The sequence below is a fragment of the Heterodontus francisci genome, chromosome 3 (genome assembly GCF_036365525.1).
Source record: "Heterodontus francisci isolate sHetFra1 chromosome 3, sHetFra1.hap1, whole genome shotgun sequence".
Taxonomy (NCBI): domain Eukaryota; kingdom Metazoa; phylum Chordata; class Chondrichthyes; order Heterodontiformes; family Heterodontidae; genus Heterodontus; species Heterodontus francisci.
In genome coordinates this window covers 136,839,691-136,866,189 of record NC_090373.1, presented here as the reverse complement: position 1 = coordinate 136,866,189, position 26,499 = coordinate 136,839,691, and the positions used below count along the sequence as shown (strand labels likewise).

The 26,499-nt window shown below is 42.1% G+C and overlaps 1 protein-coding gene across 2 annotated transcripts in view; it reads right to left on the bottom strand.

The window, feature by feature from the left end:
- The window catches only part of hbs1l (HBS1-like translational GTPase), a 204,926-nt gene that overhangs the window by 84,375 nt on the left and 94,052 nt on the right, over positions 1 to 26,499 (bottom strand). The window lies entirely within an intron of this gene.

The window sequence follows — 26,499 nt, the reverse complement described above, 5'->3', positions numbered from 1 at the left end:
AAGAGTGCCTGCAGAGTCTCATCGACAGGTTTGCGTCTGCCTGCAATGAATTTGGCCTAACCATCAGCCTCAAGAAAACGAACATCATGGGGCAGGACGTCAGAAATGCTCCATCCATCAATATTGGCGACCACGCTCTGGAAGTGGTTCAAGAGTTCACCTACCTAGGCTCAACTATCACCAGTAACCTGTCTCTAGATGCAGAAATCAACAAGCGCATGGGTAAGGCTTCCACTGCTATGTCCAGACTGGCCAAGAGAGTGTGGGAAAATGGCGCACTGACACGGAACACAAAAGTCCGAGTGTATCAGGCCTGTGTCCTCAGTACCTTGCTCTACGGCAGCGAGGCCTGGACAACGTATGCCAGCCAAGAGCGACGTCTCAATTCATTCCATCTTCGCTGCCTTCGGAGAATACTTGGCAACAGGTGGCAGGACTATATCTCCAACACAGAAGTCCTTGAAGCGGCCAACACCCCCAGCTTATACGCACTACTGAGTCAGCGGCGCTTGAGATGGCTTGGCCATGTGAGCCGCATGGAAGATGGCAGGATCCCCAAAGACACATTGTACAGCGAGCTCGCCACTGGTATCAGACCCACCGGCCGTCCATGTCTCCGCTATGAAGACGTCTGCAAACGCGACATGAAATCGTGTGACATTGATCACAAGTCGTGGGAGTCAGTTGCCAGCATTCGCCAGAGCTGGCGGGCAGCCATAAAGACAGGGCTAAATTGTGGCGAGTCCAAAAGACTTAGTAGTTGGCAGGAAAAAAGACAGAGGCGCAAGGGGAGAGCCAACTGTGCAAAAGCCCCGACAAACAAATTTCTCTGCAGCACCTGTGGAAGAGCCTGTCACTCCAGAATTGGCCTTTATAGCCACTCCAGGCGCTGCTTCACAAACCACTGACCACCTCCAGGCGCTTATCCATTGTCTCTCGAGATAAGGAGGTCCAAAGAAGACCACTTCCTAAATCAGAGCTTGCTTTTTAATTTGTTTTCGAATCAGAAGTGTTCTATGCTCCAGTTGGACAGGAGTTGAGATTTTTTTCATTTTAAGGACTGGTGCCATGCTGCATACTATTCTTAAGAAAGTTTTGGGGTCATCTTTCCCTGTTAGCTTAAGAATTTGACAAGTACGCTTTTTCATTTATACTGTATCTGAATGTGCCAATGGCAAAATGCAATCCACTTTCAAGGATGTCACATAACTGCCTGTCCCCATATGTTCCTAAGCAAAAGTTAGTCGTGGATACATGATGGAATATTGCACTGGAACCCTATATTTCTGTGCCAGATTGGTAGGGTATGGGTGCAACCTGAAATTTTATCAGTGGTAGGAAAGATATTGGAATCCTTATTCAAAGATGGAATACAAAACATCTAGCAACCGAAAATAAATAATCACAAGAAATAGGACCAGAAGTAGATCATATGGCCCAGCAAGCCTGCTCCACCATTCAATATGATCATGGCTGATCTTGAGCTTCAACTCCTGCCCACTCCACATATCCCTTGATTCCCTGCGAGACCAAAAATCTACCTATCCCAGCCATGATGGAGCATCCACAACCCTCTGGGGTACAGAATTCCAAAGATTCACAATCCTTTGAGTGTAGTAATTTCTCATCTCAGTCCTGAATATTGGCCCCTTATCCTGAGACTCTGTCCCCGTGTTCTAGATTCCCTGACCAGTGGAAATAACCTATCACACCCTTTCAGAATCTTGTATGTCTCAATTAAATCGCCTCTCATTCTTCTAAACTGCAGAAAATATAGGCCCAATTTATTCAGCCTCTTATAATAGGACAACCCCTTCACCCAGGGACCATTTTGTAAATCTTCGCCACACTGCGTCCAGTGCATGTATATCTTTTCTTACATGTGGAGACCAAAAGTGCACACAGTATTCCAGGTGCAGTCTCACTAAAGCCCTGTACAATTTTAGTAAGACTTCTTTATTCCTGCACTCCAATCCCCTTGCAATAAAGGCCTACATGCCATTTGCCTTCCTAATAGCCTGCTGCATAGGCCACGTGGCCCGTTGAGCCTGCTCCGCCATTCAACACGATCGTGGCTGATCTTGGCTTCAATGAGCAGACACAGATTGAAGGTTTTGGGCAAGAGATGCAGATGAAATATGAGAAAGAACTTTTTACGCAGCGGGTGGTAATGACCTGGAACTCGCTACCCACAAGCGTGGTGAAGTGGAGACAATCAATGACTTCAAAAGGAAATTGGATGGCTACTTGAAGGAAATAGACTTGCAGGGCTACGAGGATCAAGCAGGGGAGTGGCTGCATGGAGAGCTAGCATGGACGCTGGGCTGAATGGCCTCTTTCTGTGCAGAAAATGACTCAATGAGTAGACCTTCCTACCTGCTCTCCATATCTCTTGATTCCCTGAGAGACCAAAAAATCTGTCTATCCTAGCCTTAAATGTATTCAACGATGGAGCATCCACAATCCTCTGGGGTAGAGAATTCCAATGATTCACAACCCTTTGAGTAATTTCTCCTCATCTCAGTCCTAAATGATTGGCCTCTTATCCTGAGACTGTGCCCCTTGTTTTAGATTGCCCGACCAGCGGAAACAATTTCTCATCCCGGATTTCAAAGAGTAAGATCATACTTGACCAACCTATTGAATTTTTGAAGCTGCAACAGAAGGAGCAGACAAAGGTAATGTAATGAATGTAAAATATATGTCGAATTTCAAAAGGTCTTTGATAAGGTAAAAAAAAATGTATTTATATAGTGTCTTTCACAATCTCAGGACACCCCAAAACATGTGACAACCAATGAAATATTTGAGAAATTTAGAAACTGTTGTAATGTAGCAGGCGCGAAAACCAATTTGCACACAAGATTCCACAAACAGCAACATGATAATGACCAGATACTATTTTTTTGTGGTGTTGACTGAGGCATAAATATTAGCCAGGTCCTACAGAGCAGACCTATGTCTGGTCAGGGCATGTGGAGTCAGGGGACAAGTTGATGTAGATGAGCACTTTGGTGATAGTGATCACAATTCGGTTAGGTTTACCTTAGCGATGGGCAGGGACAGGTATATACCGCAGGGCAAGAATTATAGCTGGGGGAAAGGAAATTATGATGCGATTAGGCAAGATTTAGGATGCGTAGGATGGGGAAGGAAACTGCAGGGGATGGGCACAATCGAAATGTGGAGCTTATTCAGGGAGCAGCTACTGCGTGTCCTTGATAAGTATGCACCTGTCAGGCAGGGAGGAAGTTGTCGAGCGAGGGAGCCGTGGTTTACTAAAGAAGTTGAAGCGCTTGTCAAGAGGAAGGCGGCGGCTTATGTTAGGATGAGCCGTGAAGGCTCAGATAGGGCGCTTGAGAGTTACAAGCTAGCCAGGAAGGATCTAAAGGGAGAGCTAAGAAGAGCGAGGAGAGGACACGAGAAGTCACTGGCGGATAGGATCAAGGAAAACCCCAAGGCTTTCTATAGGTATATCAGGAATAAAAGAATGACTAGAGTTAGATTAGGGCCAATCAAGGATAGTAGTGGGAAGTTGTGTGTGGAATCAGAGGAGATAGGGGAAGCGTTAAATGAATATTTTTCGTCAGTATTCACAGTAGAGAAAGAAAATGTTGTCGAGGAGAATACTGAGATACAGACTACTAGGCTAGATGGGATTGAGGTTCACAAGGAGGAGGTGTTAGCAATTTTGGAAAGTGTGAAAATAGATAAGTCCCCTGGGCCAGATGGGATTTATCCTAGGATTCTCTGGGAAGCCAGGGAGGAGATTGCAGAGCCTTTGTCCTTGATCTTTATGTCGTCATTGTCGACAGGAATAGTGCCGGAAGACTGGAGGATAGCAAATGTCGTCCCCTTGTTCAAGAAGGGGAGTAGAGACAGCCCTGGTAATTATAGACCTGTGAGCCTTACTTCGGTTGTGGGTAAAATGTTGGAAAAGGTTATAAGAGATAGGATTTATAATCATCTTGAAAAGAATAAGTTCATTAGAGATGGTCAGCACGGTTTTGTGAAGGGTAGGTCGTGCCTCACAAACCTTATTGAGTTTTTTGAGAAGGTGACCAAACAGGTGGATGAGGGTAAAGCCGTGGATGTGGTGTATATGGATTTCAGTAAGGCGTTTGATAAGGTTCCCCACGGTAGGCTATTGCAGAAAATACGGAAGTATGGGGTTGAAGGTGATTCAGTGCTTTGGATCAGAAATTGGCTAGCTGAAAGAAGACAGAGGGTGGTGGTTGATGGCAAATGTTCATCCTGGAGTTTAGTTACTAGTGGTGTACCGCAAGGATCTGTTTTGGGGCCACTGCTGTTTGTCATTTTTATAAATGACCTGGAAGAGGGTGTAGAAGAGTGGGTTAGTAAATTTGCGGATGACACGAAGGTCGGTGGAGTTGTGGATAGTGCCGAAGGATGTTGTAGGTTACAGAGGGACATAGATAGGCTGCAGAGCTGGGCTGAGAGATGGCAAATGGAGTTTAATGCGGAGAAGTGTGAGGTGATTCACTTTGGAAGGAGTAACAGGAATGCAGAGTACTGGGCTAATGGGAAGATTCTTGGTAGTGTAGATGAGCAGAGAGATCTTGGTGTCCAGGTACATAAATCCCTGAAAGTTGCCACCCAGGTTAATAGGGCTGTTAAGAAGAAATATGGTGTGTTAGCTTTTATTAGTAGGGGGATCGAGTTTCGGAGCCACGAGGTCATGCTGCAGCTGTACAAAACTCTGGTGCGGCCGCACCTGGAGTATTGCGTGCAGTTCTGGTCACCGCATTATAGGAAGGATGTGGAAGCTTTGGAAAGGGTGCAGAGGAGATTTACTAGGATGTTGCCTGGTATGGAGGGAAGGTCTTACGAAGAAAGGCTGAGGGACTTGAGGTTGTTTTCGTTAGAGAGAAGGAGGAGGAGAGGTGACTTAATAGAGACATATAAGATAATCAGAGGGTTAGATAGGGTGGATAGTGAGAGTCCTTTTCCTCGGATGGTGATGGCAAACTCGAGGGGACATAGCTTTAAGTTGAGGGGTGATAGATCTAGGACAGATGTCAGAGGTAGTTTCTTTACTCAGAGAGTAGTAGGGGCGTGGAACGCCCTGCCTGCAACAGTAGTAGACTCGCCAACTTTAAGGGCATTTAAGTGGTCATTGGATAGACATATGGATGAAAATGGAATAGTGTACGTCAGATGGTTTCACAGGTCGGCGCAACATCGAGGGCCAAAGGGCCTGTACTGCACTGTAATGTACTAATAAAAGTAGCAGAATGGATAGTAAGCTGGCTACAAAACGGAAAACAGAAAGTAGGGGTTAAAAGTTGTACTCACAAATAGTGTCCTATAAGGACTGTCACTGGGACCACTGATTTGAACTCAAGAATCAGAAGTACAATATCAAAATTTGTTGTTGATACTGAATTGGGGGTATCGTTAATGTTGAGGAAGCCTGTGACAAAATATAAGACATTAACAAATTTGCAGAATAAGCAGATAAATGGCAAATGAAATTCAATAGAGATATGGGTGAGGTGGTGCATTTTGGTTGGAGGAATAAGGAGACCACCTACTCCTTTGAAAATAAGAGTCAAAGTGGCTTAGAAGCACAATGTGATCTGGGGTACAGATTCATAAATTATTAGAGGTAACAACACAGGTTAACAAAGCCATAAAAAGTGCAAACAAAGCACTAGGGCTCATATCTAAAGGAATGGTTCATGGACAGGAAGCAAAGAATAGGCATAAATGGGGCATTTTCAAGTTGGCAGGCTGTGACTCGTGGAGTGCTGCAAGGATCACTGCTGGGGACTCTGATTTATAATCTATATTAATGACTTAGATGAAGAGACAGAGAGTAATGAATCTAAGTTTGCTGATACAAAGGTAGGTGGAAATGCAAGCTCTGAGGAGGACACAGAGAGGCTGCAAAGAGATATAGGCAGCTTAAGTGGGTTGGCAACAAGGTGGCAGATAGAATATAATGAGGGGAAGTGTGAGATTATTCACTTTGGTCGTAAGAATAGAAGGTCAGAATATTTTTTTAAAAGGCATGAAACTTATAAATATTGATGTTCAGAAAGACTTGGGTATGCCTGTACATGGAACACAAAGTTAGCATCCAGGTACAGCAAGCAATTAGGAAGGCAAATGGCATGTTGGCCTTTAATGCACGGATATTGGAATACAAGAATAATGAAGTCTTGTGACAATTATACAGGGCTTCAGTGAGACCACACCTGGAGTAGTGTGTGCAGTTTTGGTCTCCACATTTAAGGAAGGATATACTTGCATTGGAGGCAATACAACAAAGGTTCACTAGATTGGTTTCTGGGATGAGAGGGTTGTCCTATGATGAGAGGCTGAGTAAATTGGGCTTATATTCTCTGGAGTTTAGAAGAATGAGAGGTGATATCTGAAACATTCAAGATTCTGAAGAGGCTTGACAGAGTAGTCACTGAGAGCTTGCTTCTGCTGGCTAGGGAATCTAAAACACAGGGGCAGTTTCAGGATATGGGGCCGTTCATTTAGGACAGAGATGAGGAGAGATTTCTTCTCTCGAAGTGTTGTGAATCTTTGGAATTCTCTACCCCAGAGGGTAATAGATGCTCCATCATTGAACATATTTAAGACTGGGATCGAGAGATATTTGGTCTCTCAGGGAATCAACAGATATGTGGAGCAGGCAGGAAACTGGAGTTGAAGCCCAAGATCAGCCATGATCAAATTGAATGGCGGGGCAGGCTTGACGGGCCCTGTGGTCTACTCTCACTCTGATTTCTTATGTTTGTTTGTTCTAATAGAATTCAAAAGCAGACAAGTTATGTTAAACTTGTATAGAGCCTTGGTTGGACCACACTTACGAGTATTGTGCACATCTCTGATCTCCATATTACAAAAAAGGACATAGAAGCACTGGCAGAAGTGCAAAAAAGACTTACAAGGATGATACCAGAACTGAGCGGGTACACTATTAGGAATGTCTGAAAAGACGGGGTCTCGATTCTCTGGAAAAGAGAAAAGTGAGAAGTGACCTGATAGAGATCTTTAAAATTATGAAGAGGCTCGACAGAGAAGTAGAGAAGATGCTTCTACTGTTGTGCACAATAGTCCTCAATCAGGGAAACTGGCATTGAATCCAATGGTGAGTTCATAGATACCATGGCCGAAAGCAGTATGGCCTTTATCTACATACCGTTCAAAATCCAAAGTTGGTTGTGTACTGAAACCTGTACTGAAAATCTACATGAGTATTGAATTTGACGTGGGAGTCAATCATTGAGTCAGCGGTAGGGTACGACAACAGCAAATTGCATTTATTTAGCTCCTTTAATAAAATGTTCCAAGGTGCTTCACAGGAATGTTATCAAACAATATTTGACATCAAGCAGATATTAGGACAGGTAACAAAAAGCTTGGACAAAGAGTTAAGTTTTAAGGAGTATCTCAAAGGAGAAGAGAGAGATGGAAAGTGATCCTTTGATCTAGGTATCTGAACACACGGCTGCCAATAGTGGAGTGATTAAAATTGGAAATGCAGAAGAGACCAGAGTTGGGGAGTGCAGAGATCTGAGGGTTGTGTATCTGGAGGAGGCTAAAGAGATAAGTGGGGCAGGGGGGAGACACTAGCATTGTTGACACAAAGAAGGTTGATGTTATATAATCAAATGTGTAAAATTAATTGAATTTAACAGAAATATAAATGAAAATCGAGATGCTACAAAAAAATTCCAAAGGAAGTGAAAGTCACGTGATGACAACTCTTAACCAGACTGGTATCCTGAATTATTTTCATCACTACCTAACAGTATGTAGATGATAATAGCAGAGAAAGATAAAAGCATTTGCCATTCCTTTTGCAAGGATTGAGATCTCAAGACAAGCTGCTGGCTTGCAGTACCATCACCTGGCATGATTTGCACAGCCCTTAGCTCTGAAGGCATGCTGATTAACATTAAAATCTATGTGAAATGCACTCCACTGATCATGCACAGGAACATCCGATAAGAGACAGGAATATTCTGTCTGCACAATTTATCAGAAATACAGGAATAGCAGAATATTTTAATAAGTTCAGGTTTAGCTAAAAGTATTCGTGTCCTACTCCTGTAGTACTTGACAGATCTCTCACATTTAGGCCAAAATACAATTTTTGTAACAAGTTACAAAGAAACTGTTCAGTGAATAGTTACGTACAACAAATGAACAACCGAACACAATAGCCGGATTACCTATTAGTGATACAGAGGAAACGTGTTTAGCAACTCATGCCCTACTTTCTATTTTATCTAACACAGAACCTCAAACTATCTTCATGGGGTTTAAAATAATCACAAGGTTTGCTACTTCAAAAGTAATTCTACATATAAATTATGACATTTCGATAAATTGAGAGAGCTCAATCTGTAAAAATTACATTTATTTATTGATTTAGAGCTACAGCACTGAAACAGGCCCTTCGCCCCACCGAGTCTGTGCCGACCATCAACCACCCATTTATACTAATCCTACATTAATCCCATATTCCTACCACATCCCCACAATTCCCCTACCACCTACCTATACTAGGGGCAATTTATAATGGCCAATTTACCTATCAACCTGCAAGTCTTTGGCTGTGGGAGGAAACCGGAGCACCCGGCGAAAACCCACGCTGTCACAGGGAGAACTTGCAAACTCCGCACAGGCAGTACCCAGAATTGAACCCGGGTCGCTGGAGCTGTGAGGCTGCGGTGTTAACCACTGCGCCACTGTGCCGCCCAATATTAAAAAAAAGTGTGATCAGGACTGTATTCATAAGCCATTCTGAACCATTTATAATATATGGAAAGATGCGTCTATAAGTTTAATTTCAATATTGATACATTAAAAGTATGCTGCCCACTCCTGTAACCACCCAACATATTTTAGCTGTGTTTAAATAAGCCCCCTTCCCAAATAATGCCTTAGTGAGTAAATGTGCTGCATGATGTGGCATTGAGCCAGACAGAACAGGGAGGCAGTTCTAACAAAGGGTCTACACCGGAAACATTTATTCATCTTTTCTCACCACAGATGCTGATTGATCTGTTGAGTGTTTCCAGAATTGTCTGTTTTTGTTTCAGACTGGAAAGGCTCCAGTTTTGATTCCTAGTCCAGATGTAGCTAGTCAATTGTGGTTGAGGCAAAAACAGGGCTGAGGAGAGGATTAAAATTGGCTTCTATGCTCCTCAACTGGAGTGGGGTAGTGGGATAGATAATAACTACTCTTCTTGCTTAGAATTATTCTTCAACAGCCCCTCTTAAAATGCAGAGCTGAAGAAAGTTTTGCGCTCGATAGCACTGGCTCAATAGTTGACTATTCTGTTGACTCTCACTGTCCAGGTTCACATATGATGAAGTAAAACATGGGTTAGGTACTGAAGGACTACCAGTGGTGGCTATAGGACTATAGCCCAGCACTAATCACCACCATCAGGGTTGTCATGATACTTGAAGAGAAAGTAACTTGCTTAAATAACAGAAAACATATTCATTCTGGGGTTCAGTGCATTCCAACGTCAAAACCAGGGGAGGAAAATGGCTTAATGTAATGCTTAACATTGGATCATCCATTGACCATAATGCAAAAAAAAAGTTTACAGTGTGAGTGCACTTATCAGAATATATTTTAAACAAAATACAGATTGGCTTGGTAATTTACCAACTGTGCCTCACTGCAGTCACCAATTTATAGAAGCAACTAACATTAAGACTTGCTTCATTTGTGCTGTTATACTGTACAGTACATTTTAAATCATAAAGGTTGTGTGCTTTTAAGTGAAAATACTCTTGAGGTTTTTCTATAACTTTTAACAGATCCTATCTTATAGGGGAATTATTCTGTGCCCTTAACTTTAAGTGAAAACTAAATTGTCTGCAACCACAGTACCAGTGTATAGATTAAGATCAATTCAGTGTTAATGAATTCATTGGCGTAGCTCCAGTGTAACAAAAAAAATTAAACTTTGCACCAGGATTCAAAACACCAAGAACCATGTCTGCGTCAGCGCTGTTTCTTTTTTCTTCCAAAAATAGCTAAAATTAGTGCTACATTTTTCCTATGTAGGTGTAAAAAAAAAAGTAGTGACAATGTGTCAATGGCATACTTTTTTCTGTGAATCTGAAGAACCACTTCCTGAAGAAAACCCACACAATTTGAACACTAACATTCAACTAATTCCATTGCTGTGTCCCACCCCATTGAGCCAGTCTATTACCCTGGAACTTAGTTTTAAAAATGATGCACTCTCAACATTGCTAAATGAACACTCTAAAGCTGAGATGCTGGTGAAAAAAATACTAATAATTCAGTTCTGATCAGCTATACAAAAAAAATGGGACTAAAAGCTGACAAATCCCCTGGACCTGATGGCCTGCATCCTAGAGTTGCACAAGAGGTAGCTTCATAGATAGTAGATGCATTGTTTTTTTATCGTCCAGAATTCCCGAGATTCTAGAACAGTCCCCCTGGATTGGAAGGTAGCAAACATAACCCAGCTATTCAAGGAAGGAAGGAGAGAGAAAACAGTGAACTATAGGGAACCAGTTAGCCTGACAGCAGTAGTATGGAAATGCTTGAATCTATTTTTAGGGACGTGGTAACAGGACATCTGGAAAATCGTAATATGATTGGTCAGAGCCAACACGAATTCATGAAAGGGAAATCGTGTTTGAAAAATCTGTTACCAAGTTTTTTGAGCATGTAACTAGTAGGGCAGATAAGGGAGAAACCAGTGGATGCAATATATTTTGATTTTCAATAAGCATTTGATAAGGTGCCACACAAGCAGTTATATAAAATTAGGGATCATGAGATTGGAAGTAATATATTTGTATGGATTGAGAATTGGTTAAAGGGCAGAAAGTAGAGCAGGAACCAGTGGGTCTTTTTGAGGTTGGCAGGCTGTAAACTAGTGGGGTACTGCAAGGATCAATGCTTGGGCCTCAGCTAATTACAATCTATATCAATGACTTAGATGAAGGGACTCAGTGTAATGTATGCAAGTTTGCTAATGATACAAAGTTAGCTGGGAAAGTAAGTTGTGAGGAGGACACTAAGTGGCTACAAAGGGATATCGACAGGTAAAGTGAGTTGGCAGAATTGTGGCAGTGCAATATAATGTGGAGAATTGTAGTTATTCATCTTGGTAGGAAAAATAGAAAAGCAGATTTTTTTTTAAGTGTGGAAACTGGGAAATATTGGTATTTAGAAGAGACCTAAATGTCTTTGTATGCAAATCACAAAAAAGTTAACTTCACAATTGGTTTTGCAATTCCCATTGCAGTTACAGCAAACAAATGGTATGTTATCCTTTATTCCAAAAGGATTGGAGTATAAGGGTAAAAAAAGTCTTACTGCAAAATTATATGGCCTTGGTGAGAGCACTGTGTACAGTTTTAGTCTCCTTACCTAAGGAAGGATGAACTTGCCTTACAGGGAGTGCAGCAAAGGTCCACCAGACAGATTCCCGGGATGAGGGAATTATCCTACGAGGAGAGACTGGGTAGACATGGCTATATTCGCTAGAGTTTCGAAGAATTAGAGGTGGTCTCATTGTTGTTTTAGGGCTGCGTGAACAGCCATCGCGTTTAAGCTGCAGCAGAACCAAGATAAAAATTGGAAACCATTCTCCAGATTTTGGATGATCCTTCAGCTGCATCTCAAGAGATCCACCAGTATATGTTAAAAAGTCTAAATGTAATTTTATGGTGTTGACTATTACAGGCTCACAGCCTTTCCACCACTGACTGCAGAACCAGAGGCCATTGTTCCTTCAGATAATCACAGCCCAAAAAATTCAACCAATCACATCCAAGAAGAAAATTGTAGCATACAGCCATCATGGCAGTTTCTCAATCATTCCATGACATACCCCTAAAAAGGCATTACTACATAATTAGCACATCAAAACTGAATCATTCACAAAAATAACTTATCCATTAACTTCTCATCCTACCTTCCAATTGTGGCTAGATATCTCCACTATCAACGAGCTTAACCCTTGATAGAACTACCCTTGTAGACAAAACATCTGCACACAACAGACCTTACATCCCAGGACCTCATGTGAACAACACATGACATTAGACAAAAGCTATATGCACTAACTTTATCCCTCTGTCTTTTGGCATCAACTCCAGGTGCTCTACAACCTCCTGCTTGTTCCCTTAATGGCTCTGCTCCCCAGGTCTGAGCACATCTCAATCGACACCCCAATTCTGGCTCTAATCACCCCAAGCTGAGAAATGGACCACCTAAGTTAAGAGAGACACCTCCACTAATCTCTCAATGTAGCCATGTTCAAAATGATGATGATACCCTTCTCTCCTGTCCCTAGAAATTATTGAAGGCGAGAAACAAAAATGCAAAAACAAAATGAATCCACATCGAAGCAGGTCAGAACGCAGAAAGAACAGCACTTATTTTCACCACTGCAGTTTCAGATGTCAGGATACCCTGCAGTTATTTGAATAAAGGGTGCTAAAACTAGCCTAAAAACCCACAGGCCAACAAATGGGGATCGGGGCTGGGGGAAGAAAGGGAAATTAATCAGGATTCTGAAGCCAAACAATGAAGGATGGTCTGCGAGAGCAAGATTGAGAGAAAAAAGCAGAAGTTGAAGACAAGAGAAAGGAGCAATTACTGACTGGAAGACAAGCAGACAGGCAACTGCAAGAAGAGAAAGAATTTTTAAAACTTCTGTTCATGAGTGGTGCTACAACTAGTACACGTGAAATGCATACACCTATGCATATCAATGCCACAAAATATTATTTTTTAATTCTACTTAAATTTAATTTAAATAATAGTCGCTGACTGTTTATTCATTCAAAAAGGTGAGGCAATCTGTTGATATATCAATCTCCCCTTTTCATTAGTCAATGCATAACACTCCAGCAGTGTGAAATTGATCCTTTCAATATTTTTATTCCATATTATTAAATTAGATTGTAATTTACATTCCACCTCCTAAATACCAGTATCCAGATTATCCTACATGACCAAGAATTATGGGAATCTGGCAGTCCAGCCTAGAGCATGGCTACCCGACCCAAACCCGATGGGACCCGACGACATGTGTCAGGCTTGGGTCAGGTCGGGTCGCTCTTCCGAGTCTGGCATTCAGGCTCGGGTCAGGTTGGACACACTCGATCACTACCTCCGGTACGTGGCTCCAATCTTAATGTACTTTTTAAACAATCTTTCAAGTCCAGTTACAGTTTTTGTTGCTTATCTGCACAAGCTTAAAAAGTGAAAAACGGAAGCTAGGTTAACTGAACATTCCGGTGTTCGGGTTGGGTCGGGCGTGGGAAAAAAATGAAAGGATTCTGGCCAGGTCGGATGTGGTTCTGTCGGGCTCGGGTCAGGTTTCATTTGCAGACCCGTGCCAGCCTTTAGTCCAGCCTGCAGACACCTGCAAAAATAGTGTTAATTACAGTGTTTCCTGTATAACCCATGGCCCCAACGCTGAAAGTGGGAATATCTCCTTAGTCAATTTTCTTGCCTACAAATTCCTGTTGAGATTTGGATACTAACTTTCGGTTCCTAGTTAAGAGTCCCATGCTCTAGTGTTCTATTTGCTAACTGGGTAAAATGTTATGGCATGCAAAGTGTTTCAGTAAGAGCTCCAGATACTAACACAAAAAGATGCAGTTATAGGTATTTAAAGATTCTGATGAAAAATATTCTTTAGTTGCACTTCATACAAAGAGCATTTGTGTACTCATTCAATTTCAATAGCTTTACTTTCACATCATAAAAATAAACTTTAAAAGATTTTTTTTTACAGATATCAACTTGACATAATTTAGGACAGCTTACTAGTAGGCTCACAGATTTGGATATATTTGGACATCCGATTGGGGTTCGATACTGGAGTTATATCCTCAAATTCATGTTGGCGCACACCGAAAATTGCTTCATATTAGTAAGAAAGTATCTGAGACTAATAATTCAGATGCACGAGGGAAATATAGCTTTGCAAAGTGATAAACTAATTTTTTTAAAACTATGCGGCTGCTACCAATCCCTGTCAACCCTATGTTATTACATTTGTATGACTCTCCTTAATTCGTTTGGCTTAGAGAACATTCTGCAATTTTATCGAATCCCTGGAACCTCCTCCAGCTCTACAACCCGCCAAGAACTCTGTGTTCCTCCAACTCTGGACTCTTGTGCATCCCTCACTCCCTTCGCCCACAATTGGTGATCATGCCTTAAGCCGAAGAGGCCCGAAGGTCTGAAACTCCTTCCCTAAACCTCTTCATCTCTTCCCCTTTCTCTCCCTAATTAAGAACCTCCTTAAAACTAACTTGTCTGACCAAGCTTTTAATCTCCTGTCCCAATATCTCTTCCTATTGCTCTGCCTTGGGATGTTTTCCTATTGAAGATCCTATATAAATACAGCCGCCATAGTTTTTATTATGTTTGTCAATATATTCTACACTATCCATTTTATGAAGTTACAATATTTTATTGGTTAAGGTCATTTTCTTCTGTCATCAATTTTTCTTACCTACCAAATAACATAAAAGTTGTATAATTTTAAAAAGTCAAAAAACTCAATAGTCAAACTTTTTTTCAAAAACTAGCTGTATTTTTAAAATAAATTCATTTTTATCTTCAAATATGCTATTTAATCTCCCTAGATTCCTTTCCAAGGTTTCTCAACAATATTAAGGGGGAATTTTGACCCCCAAAATGAGTGGTTTGGGCCAAATGGGAGGTTAAAGTGCTAAAATCTGAATCCTGACCACAACCTGCCCACCTCCAGTTTTAACAGAGGCAGGATGGGAGTGGCAACAACCCTGCTCCCAGAGTGGCAACTTGAACACTATATGAGGCAGACAGCCTCATATTTAATTATCATTTCAAATATACCAATGACTGGTTAGGTTTCCTGGGTCTCTACACCTAAACAAAGGCGAGGACTACTGGATCCAGGAATTAAACGTCCTTCCACTTACTCTCTGTATCCAGTGTACCTGCCTCGCCACCGCCCCCCCCCCCCCACCCCACCACCTTCTTGCCACCACCACCCCCCCCAGCCCCTGACCCTTCAGATCTTCCCTCCTCAGCCCAGCAAGGCCTCCTACCTTCCCCCACCTCCGAGACTTCCAATCCCCAACCCTAGCCTGCAAATCCCTCAGGCAGCCAATCTCCAACACACACCCAAACCCTCAAGTCAGGGCTCAGAAAACCTTCCCCTGCAGTTCCCTGCCCAACTGAAAGTTAAACCATGCCGGGAACCTGTCAGTGACGTCACACCCCAAAACTCCACAGAGTGTAGGGAAGCCCCAACTTCTGGATTTCCCACACGCTATCAGCGCTTCCTCCATACTCCTTTTCCCAGCATGGCAAAAAGTTAAAATTCCCCCTAAGTCTAGAATCTGAAACCCATTCTGGAGTAGGAGATCTTGAGATTCTTGAAATAAAAGACTGAAGATTGAAATTATATTGCTCCTTTAACATAATATAACGTCCTAAGGTACTTCACAAAAGCATTATCAAACAAAGCATAACATTGAGCCACAAAGGGATATTAGGTCACATGACCAAAAGCTTGGCGAAAGAGGTAGGTTTTACAGAGTGCCTTAAAGGAGGAAAGGTGGACAGGCAGAGAGGCGTAGAGATGTGAATTTTAAAATCAAATTGTTGCTTGACCAGAGCCAACACAGGTCACCGAGCATACAGGTGGTAGGTGAACAGGACTTAGTGCAAGTAAAGACACAGACAGCAAAGTGTTTGTTAAACTCAAGTTTAGAATGTGGGAGGCCAGCCAGGAACAGTCAAGTCTAAAGGTAACAAGGGCATGAATGGGGGTTTCAGCAGCAGATGAGCTGAAACGGAGAAAGTCAGACGATGCTATGGAGGTAGAAACAGGCAGTCTCAGCGACAGCGTGAATGAGGTCGGAAACTCGTCTCTGAGTCAAATATGACACCAAGGTTGCAAACAGACTGGTTTAGTCTCAGACTGTTGCCAGGAAGAGGGACAGAGTTGGGAGTGGGGACCAAAAACAATGGGCTGGATTTTATAGGGTCCCCGACGCCGGGAATGGTGGCGGGTGGGAGGGAGCATGAAGATCGCTACAGATGAGACCCACCACCAACCCTGGCACTGGCACGGCCTGGCCCGACCTCAATGGAGGCTGAGAAGCCTCGCAGCAGCAACCCCCACCACCCCCGCAACTCGGCAACAGGACCACGATTTCCATACGTAAACAAATTAACCTACCTGAATTAATGAAGGTCCCATTGCCTCCTGATTTGTCGCGGCGATCTTCATCCCGGCGGCCGGCACTGCAACGCCTTCAAAACCCCGTCTGGGGAAACGAGGCGTGACATCTGTGGGGAGGTGGGGGAGGTACTTTTCTCAGTGCAGGATGGGGGAAGTGGGGTTAAACTTACCTGATTGGTCAAGGGGGTGATGGGAAGGGGTAAAGGATAAAGTTTCTGAACTTTGTGGGTGGGGGGTGGGGGAAGAGGTCATATCAAGGTATTTCGCGGGGGGGGGGGGGGGTGACAGGCAGGAATGACATGCATTGATATTGGGAGGGGATTTGGAAAGATTTTTTAAATCATTTTGATTTGCATTAAATTACCGGTCTCCTTAAAAATTTCACTTGTCATTTAGGGCTCCAAGCCCTTTAAAAATGGTGCCGGCGCCTGTGCAGTGGCACCAGATGCCGTTGCCTGGGACAGCTCGCCAGCCCCCCTACCTCATGTTTTGGGAGGGGGGGGGGGGGGGGGGGCGGTGGGGAAGCAGCTGCCCTGCCACGCTAATGAGCCTCCGCGTTTGGAATCGCGGCGGCTCCATGACCTGCGCCCTGTGTGTGTGGGCTACCATGTTTTTTGCCCGCTGCCGAAATTCAGCGCAATGGCTTCAGTTTTCCCAATATTTAATTGGAGGAAATTAATGGTCATCCAATACTGGATGTCGGATAAGCAGTCTGATAATTTTGCACCATGGAGGAGTCGAAAGAGGTGGTGGTGAGGTACAGTTGGTTGTCGTCATCGTACATGTGAAAACTAACGCTATGCTTTCAGATGTCGCCGCCAAAGGGCAGCGTGTAAATGAGCAACAAAATAAAAACAAAATAACAAAATACAACTTTAATATTTTACAAGAAAGACAAAATAAATCAGCAATGTGTTAAAACATTTTAGAGCTGGACAATAAAATATGAAGCAGTTAGACAAGTCATCTTACGTTGACAGAAAGAGCAGGTCAAATTTAGTTCACTGCACTCTCAGACTGTATTTGTAGCCAAATAAATGGACATCTCAGCTGCCAAAAGGTGTTGCACAGGTGTAAGCTGTTAATGTAGACACCACAACAGAACATACAATGCACAAGGTTATAACCATGTATGTATTCGAAAACTTGCCTATAAAATACTACCTATTTCAGGTACCTGCAAAGGGAAACAAAGTTGAATTTAAGATGTGAATCAGATCATAGAATCATAGATAGGTTACGGCACAGAAGGAGGCCATTTATGTCTGTGCTGGCTCTCTGAAAGGAGCAATTCACCTAATGCCACTCCCCCACATTCTCTCAATAGCCCTGCACATTCTTCCTTGTCAGATAATAATCCAATTCCTTCTTGAATGCCTTGATTGAACCTGCCTCCACCACACTCACAGGCAGTGCATTCCAGATCCTAACCAGTCGCTGCACGAGGAAGTTATTCCTCATGCTGCCATTGCTTCTTTTGCCAATTACCTTAAATTTGTGCCCTCTGGTTCTTGATCTTCCATCAATGGGAACAGTTTCTCCTTATCTACTCTGTCCAGACCCCTCATGATTTTGAATACATCTATCAAATCTCCTCTCAGTCTTCTCTTCTCCAAGAGAAACTGTCCCAACTTCTCCATTCCATCTAGGTAACCGAAGTTCCTCATGCCTGGAACCATTCTCATCTCTTCTGCACCCTCTAATGCCTTCACATCTTTCCTAAAGTGTGGTGCCCAGAACTGGATGCAATACTTCAGTTGAGGCCGAACCAGTGTCCTATACAAGTTTAACATAACTTCCTTGCCTTTGTACTCTATGCCCCAACTGATAAAGCCGAGGATGCTATATACTTTATTAACCATTCTCTCAACCTGTTCTGCCACCTTCAATGACTTATGCACATATACCCAGGCCCCTCTGCTCCTGCACCCCCTTTAGAATTGTACCCTTTATTTTATATTGTCTCTCCATGTTCTTCCTACCAAAATGTATCACTTCACATTTCTCCGCATTGAACGTCATCTGCCACCTGTCCGCCCATTCCAGCAACCTATGTCCTGTTGAAGTACTACACTATTCTTCTCACAGTTCATAATGCTTCCATGTTTTCTGTCGTCTGCAAATTTTGAAATTGTACACCAAAGTCTAGGTCATTAATATATATCAAGAGCAACAGGGATCCTGATTTTAATTACAGCTTAAAAGGTTATCTTTCACCATTGTGCAATGATGATCATCATTTACTCAGATAGAGCAGTCTAAAGTACAGTTAATTGCTACAGTGACACTATTTTTACTTCTACTTCCTCTAAAAGTCAATATTCATGTAGTTATTGCATGATGGACATGATTCAAGTGCTGAAAAAGGCTACGGAAATTTGGAGTTCAATGGGTTAACAATTGTCAAAGGGGGTAAAAGTGATTTTAATACTTTCATAAAATACATTTCAACAATGCATAAAATTTCCAGGTGCTTTCGCACCTTTTGAAGAATACTAAATGTGGTGTTCCCATACTGGTAAACCACTCAGACTTCTCTTTCCATTGTATGAAATGCGCACCTGTGAACTACCAGCCCAAACTCTCAGATAATATCTGCAATCTGCAAAAGCAGTATGTAAATGGATTATTATTTTCAGACCATCCAATTACAATACAGTCGATCCAAGAAGTTTTACAGCACTGTAAAAAAAAAATCCATAATACTGTTGTGCCTTCTAGTCCCAAACTAATCCTTAAAATCTTTACATTTCAATGTGGATTAGGAAAAAAATACTTGGATAGAATGTTGCAGAAGATTGTTTGGTTATCCATACAAAATCTGAAACATGGTTGCTCGATTACTACATAGAGAATGTGCTAGTGCAAATCTATTTCTTTAGGTCTTACCATTGTTAAAGCATAAGTATGGGTATAATATAGCTCAAAGGCTAGTGTCTTTGAAGGCAAAACTCTAATTTGGATGTAGAATAAAAAACAAATGATGATATTTTTCTGGAAAACAGTTGATGCCAGACTTGAAAATAAACTATGACAGAAAAACTCTCAGTATTCTGACCCCTGAAGCTTGAGCTCCAACCTCATTAAATATTTTGGCATTATTTACATGAAACAACCTTAAACATTTTTTTGTTACAGATCATTCCTAAATTTAGCTTTTCATTGTATACTCAATTGCAGTTTTCACACTTCAAAACTACAAATAGGAATTGTGTAGAATCCTAAGGCTTAGTTTTCCAATTTGTCTGCTGACTCTATAGTAAAAGGTGAAATGGTAAGGTGGAACAGGTATTTCAATTAACTATGTTCAAAGCTACTCGATACTGACAAAAAGATATCTACTTTAACAAACCCGAATGTAAACATAATGCATCTTAACAAACCTAAAAACCTTTAAAACCTGCTTTTTACACATTGCATTTTCTTTGCTTTTAAGACTGCACAATGATTATTAAATTTTAAATATCTCGAGTATATCTTCAATTCCATTTATGAAATTTTAAATAAATGCAAAAAAAAAATAAATCAGTATTTTCATTCTATTGACCAAATACTTTTACGATGCTCATTAGGAGCTATTTTATGATTTGCAGGTACAGAAGCATAGTGGTTATTTTAATGAATTATTAATTCAAAGGCCAGGAATAATGATCTGGAGATGAGAGATCAAATCCCACTACTGCAGCTGAGAAATTTAAATTTAGTCAATTAAATAAATCTGGAATAAAAAGCTAGCATCAGTAATGCCAACCATGTAAGTACTGAATTGTCGTAAAAACACATCCAGTTCATTAATGTCCTTCAGAAAAGGAAATCTGCCTTCATTACCTGGTCCAGTCTCCATGTGACTCCAGACCCACAGCAATGTGGCTGATGCTTAACCACCCTCTGAAATGGCCTAGCAAGCCACTCAATCATCACTACTAAAAAAATTAAGCATAAAACTGGATGGACTGCCCGGCATCCTCTTAGGCACCGGACACAACAAAGGCACAGACGGAACCCAACAAAGACCTCCTCATTAACATCTGGGGACATGTGTCAAAATAGGGAGAGCTGTCCCACAAACTAGTCAAGCAACAGCCTGACACAGTCATCCGCAGAGAACCATACCTTACAACCAACATCCCAGACTCCTCCATCACCATCTTTGAACATGTTCTGTCCCATTGGCAAGACAGATCCAGCAGAGGTGGCTGCACAGTGGTATACAGTCAGCAGGGAGTGACCCTGGAAGTCTTCAACACTGATTCTGAATCCCATGAAGTCTCATGGCATCAGGTCAAACATGGGAAAGAAAACGTGACACGTGGTAAGCGAACCAACACAAGGAACAAATCTACTTTATCTCATCCTCAACAATCTACCTGTCACAAGTGCATCTGCCCATGACAGTATTGGTCGGAGTGACCACCACACAAGCTTTGTGGAGACATAGTCCAGTCTTCATAAAGGACATCCATCATGTTGTGTGGCACTATCTCTGTGCTAAATAGAATAGATTCAAAACAAATATAGTAGCTCCAAACTGGGTATTCACGGGGCGCTGTGGGACATCAGTAACAGTAGAATTGTATTCCACTACACTCTGTAACCTCATGGCCTGGCAGTTTCCTCATTCTACCATTACCATCAAGCAAGGGGAAACGATGTTGGTTCAATGAGCAGTACAGAAAGCATGCCACCAGCTGCACCAAGGATTCCTAAAAATGAGGTGTCAAGGTGGTGAAGCTACAACACAGGACTACATGAATACTAAACAGTGGAAGCGACATGCTATAGACAGAGCTAAGTGATGCCACACCAATAGATTGGATCAAAGCTCTGCAGTCTGCCACATCCAGTCGTGAATGGTGATGGACAATCAAACAAGTAACGGGAGGAGGAGGCTCCAAGAACATCCCCATCCTCAATGATGGCAGAGCCCAGCACGTCAGCGCAAAAGACAAGCCTGAAGCGTTTGCAGCCAGCTTCAGCCAGAAGTACTGAGTGGATTATCCATCTCTGCCCTTTAGTGAAGTCCCCACCATAATAAAAGCCAGTATGCAGCCAACTTGATTCACTCCAAGTGATGTCAAGAAACAGGTGAGCACACTGGATACAGCAAAGACTATGAGCCCCAACAACATCCCAACTGCAGTGATGACTTACGTTTCAGAACTAGCTACACCTCTATCTAAGCTGTTTCAGTACTGCTGTAACGCTGTAATCTACCAACAAAGTGGAAAAGTACTCAGGTATGTCCTGTCCACAAAAACCAAGAAAAGTCCAATCCAGCCAATTACTGCCCCATCAGTCTACTCTCAAACATCAGCGAAATGGTGGAAGGTGCCGCCAACTGTGCTATCAAGTGGTACTTACTCACTACAGTGGTACCTGTTCACCAATGTTCAGTTTGGGTTCCGCAGGATCACTCAGCTCCAGACCTCATTACAGTCTTGATCCAAACATAGACAAAAGAGATGAATTCCAGAGGTGAGATGAGAGTGATTGCCTTTGACATCAAGGCACTATTTGATCAAGTGTGGCATCAAGAAGTCCTAGTAAAATTGAAGTCAATAAGAATCAGGGGAAAATTCTCCACTGGTTGGAGCCATACCTAGCACAAAGGAAGATCATTGTGGTTGCTGAAGGCGTATCATCTCAGTCCACAGACATCGCTGCAGGGGTTCCTCAGGGTAATGTCCTAGGCCCAAACAACTTCAGCTGCTTCATCAACGACCTTCCCTCCTTCATAAGGTCTGAAGTGGGGATGTTCGCTGATGATTGCACAGCATTCAGTACTATTCGAGACTCCTCAGAAAATGAAGCAGTCCGTGCCCGCATGCAACGAGACCGAGACAACATTCAGACTAAGCTAATAAGCAGCAATTAACATTTGTGCCACGCATTTGTCAAGAAATGACCATCTCCAACAAGAGAGTGACTAATAGAGGTTTACAAAGTTATGAGCGGCATGGACAGAGTGGATAGTCAGAAGCTTTTTCCCAGGGTGGAAGAGTCAGTTACTAGGGGACATAGGTTTAAGGTGAGAGGGGCAAAGTTTAGAGGGGATGTCCGAGGGAAGTTCTTTACACAGAGGGTGGTGAGTGCCTGGAACTTGCTGTCGGGGGAGGTGATGGAAGCAGGTACGATAGCGACGTTTAAGAGGCATCTTGACAAATACATGAATAGGATGGAAATAGAGGGATACGGTCCCCGGAAGTGCAGAAGGTTTTAGTTTAGGCAGGCATCAAGATCGGCGCAGGCTTGGAGGGCCGAATGGCCTGTTCCTGTGCTGTACTGTTCTTTGTAACTAGCTAGAGAGAATCTAACCACTTCCCTTTGACATTCAACAGCATTATCATCGCTGAATTCCCCATCAGCAACTATCCTGGTGGGTCACCATCGAGCAAAAACTTACCTGGACCAGTAAGAGACACTGTGACTGCAAGAGCAAGTCAGCGGCTGGGTATTCTGCAGTGTGTGACTTACTGCCCGAGTCCCCAATGCCCTTTGACCAGCTAAAAGCCAAAAATCAGGAGTTTGATGAAATACTCCCCACATGGCTGGGTGAGTGCAGCTCCAACAACATTCAAGAAGCTCGACACAATCCAGGACAAAGCAGACAAAGTGCTTGTTTGGCACCCAACCACCACCTTAAATATTCAGTCCCTCCACCACTAGCATATCATTGCTGGAGTGTGTACCATCTATAAGATGCAATGCAGCAACTTGCCAAGGCTTCTTGGCAGCTCCCAAATCCACAGCCTCTACCACCTAGAAGGACAAGGGCAACAGGGCACTACCTGCAAGTTCTCCTCCAAGCCATACATCAGCCTGACTACAAACATACAAATTACGAATACAAATTAGGAGGAGTAGGCCACTCGGCTCCTCGAGCCTGCTCCGCCATTCAATAAAAGCAAAATACTGCAGATGCTGGAAATCTGAAATAAAAACAAGAAATGCTGGAAATACTCAGCAGGTCTGGCAGCATCTGTAGAGAGAGAATTGTTAATTGACGTGTTTGTGCTTGGGGCCAGACTGTTCATTTTTCTGTCATTTAACACCCTCTTTCACCACACCATTAACATACTGTTTGCCTTTGCTCCAAGACCTTCTGGTCAGTTATTCCCTGTGACCTTGTCCTATCAACACCTTCTCTTTGGTTATCTCTTGCCCCACCCCCACTTTATTTGCTTAAAACCTGTTACATTTCTACTATTTGCCAGTTCTGATGAAGGGTCACTGACCTGAAACGTTAACTTTGCTTTTCTCTCCACAGATGCTGCCAGACCTGCTGAGTATTTCCAGCATTTCCTGTTTTTATTCTGCCATTCAATAAGTTCATGGCTGAACTGATTACTCCACATTTCCACCTACCTCCGATAACCTTCCACCCCCTTATCAAGAAACTATCTACCTCTGCCTTAAAAATATTCAAAGACTTGGCTTCCACCGCCTTTTGTGGAAGAGAATTCCAAAGACCCTTGACCCTCAAGAGAAAACAAAATAAAAATAAAATAAATCTCTGTCTTAAATGGCCGATCCCTTATTTTTAAACAGTTCAAGATTCTCCCACAAGGGGAAACACCCTTTCCACATCCACCCTGTCAAGATCCCTCAGGATCATATATGTTTCAATCAAATCGCCTCTTACTCTTCTAAATTCCAGCGGATACAAGCCTAGCCTGTCCAATCTTTCCTCATAGGACAGCCCACCCAATCCAGGTATTAGTCTAGTAAACCACCTCTGTACTGCCTCCAACAGTTACATCCTTCCTTAAATAATGAGACCAATACTGTACACAGTACTCCAGATGTGGTCTCACCAATGCCCTGTATAGCTGAAGCATAACCTCCCCACTTTTGTATTCAATTCCCCTCACGATAAATGATAACATTCTATTAGCTTTCCTAATTACGTGCTGTACCTGCATACTAACCTTTTACAAGTCATGCACTAGGACACCCGGATCCCTCTGCATCTCACAGCTCTGCAATCTCTCACCATTTCGATAATATGCTTCTTTTTTATTCTTCCTGCCAAAGGAGACAATTTCACACTTTCCCACATTATACTCTATTTGCCAGGTCTTTGCCCACTCACTTACCTATCAATATCCCTTGCAGCCTCCTTATGTCCTCTTCACGAGTTACATTCCTACCTATCCTACCAACATACTTGCCAACTGTTCACATTTCGTGTGCGTTATTAGCATTTTGTTTTCTGTTTTCTTTGCTTGAGCAGGAACTCAAATGCCCACTTACTCTGGAAGGTTGCAGCTATTCATTTATTTGCATTTTAAATCTGCCTGCATCATTGGTCATGTCTTTTGCACATCTATGATGTTTCAGCACATGCCTGAAGACATGAGCCATGGTCAATGTCAATGTCAATGTCAGGGAGCCCACAGGCTGTGAAAGAGAGTCACATGGAAGTTTGGAAAGCCTGCAATTAATGCGTTTCAAGATGAATTTAATTAATTTGTCAATATAAGTCTGATATGTAATCACATAGCATATAATTCACATTAGTTTCATGGAAAAATCAGAACAACAGGAAACTTTATGAAAACATTCCAAAAACATTGAAACTTGACTTCCTGTAATGAATCATGCTGTGAGGTTAGATTTTAAACCAAGACTGGGAGATGACCAAAAATGTAGGTGTACAACTATCTCAGTGTGAGTTCAAAATAAATGCCCAAACAAAGCAACTTGCATCATAAAATGGTTGGATCTGTATGTTGTTCACTGCTCTGACTTGCCATGTATCAAAAATGAAAACTGCAATTTCTAATGAACCTCCAATTCGCACAACAATGGCCGTTCATTTCAAAACAATCATTCTTATCCATCTAAATACTGTGACTGAGGCTAAGATTTATTTTGGTACTATAATGTGATTTTCCGAGTTGCACACTGAGCATCAGCTGGATACAATCTTTATTCATATCAGGCAGACCTGACCAAATAAGTGGTGTGTGTAAGCAGGTGGGCCATGTTTGAAAAGAACTGTTCCATTGCTTAAGCTGTAAATATCTCCACAGGTGCTGACAACACCCTTTCTATACCATAAAGCTAAAATTCTGATCCTGTCATTATCCGGCTTAAAGCAGATTCTAGTTCCTTTGATGTTTAAACTTATGACGACATGGGTTCTGACAACTTTACTTTCTTATATGCAGAGAAGACTGGTTCTATCAGGTCCTAAATAGCACCTCATTTCATGGGGTATGAGAGATGCTGGGGAAAGCCATCACTATTTGGTAATCATGTCAAAATGGTCCAAGAAGCTGGCATCTGCTGAGATCATAGCTGCAGGATGGATCTGTAAAATAACTTAAGATTGTAGGGTATACTGTAGAATCCTTAGGAAGTAAACATTCCTTGGCTTTCCCTATTTTGGGAGATGGGTAGTTCTGCAGTAAGTGACTTCTGGTTATTCTCCAGTGGTCACAATATATCATTGAGGCTCTTGTTTCATTATATAATCAAATAAATAAATTTTTGAAAGTATTTTTCGGTAGTTTAGCAAAAAATCTTGCAATGATTGCATACGTAAAGCTGCAAAAACTATTTTATTAGAACATTACATCAAACAGCTACGAACTTCTATTACAAAAATACAATGAAACAAAAGATTAGGAATGAGCGCAATAGAGAGCCAAAACAGAAAGCTACAACAATCAGAATTAAGTCAGCTTAATTAGCTGTGATTTAGAAATCTTGCAAAATGCTGGAATCCTCCATCATATGCAGTCTGACCAGGAAGCCACCACAAGTTGAATCAAGTTTTCACTTGTACTATTTGTTGCGATAGATCTGGTTGCTGGAATTCTATTACCCCAAAAATTATGCGGACAGGAGCATAACTCCTGTTGGAGTCATCCAGATTGAAAAGTAGGAGTTGTATTAAAGGCAGTTCACTGGCCCTCCTGGTAGGGGGTTGCAAGTCTGGCTAACAAACTGTCTACCAAAAAATGCGTTTTGTTACATAATTGTCCCAGAGATGAGTATGTTGTAAACTTGCAAATATAATCATCAACAATGGAGGACCATGATCTGCCAGATGTAGGTGATGTTGTTCATCTTAAAGTAAACTGTTGGACCTTCATCAATGCTTTAAAAGTGTAAGCTTCACATTGTGGAAAAGTGAGCATCTATATTGGAAGCCTTAAACATTATATAAACTAACTGTAAATTCTATTTTATCTTCAAGGATTAGATTTTTAAAGTAACTGTTACATTTTCTTTTTCCCTCTTCTACTTT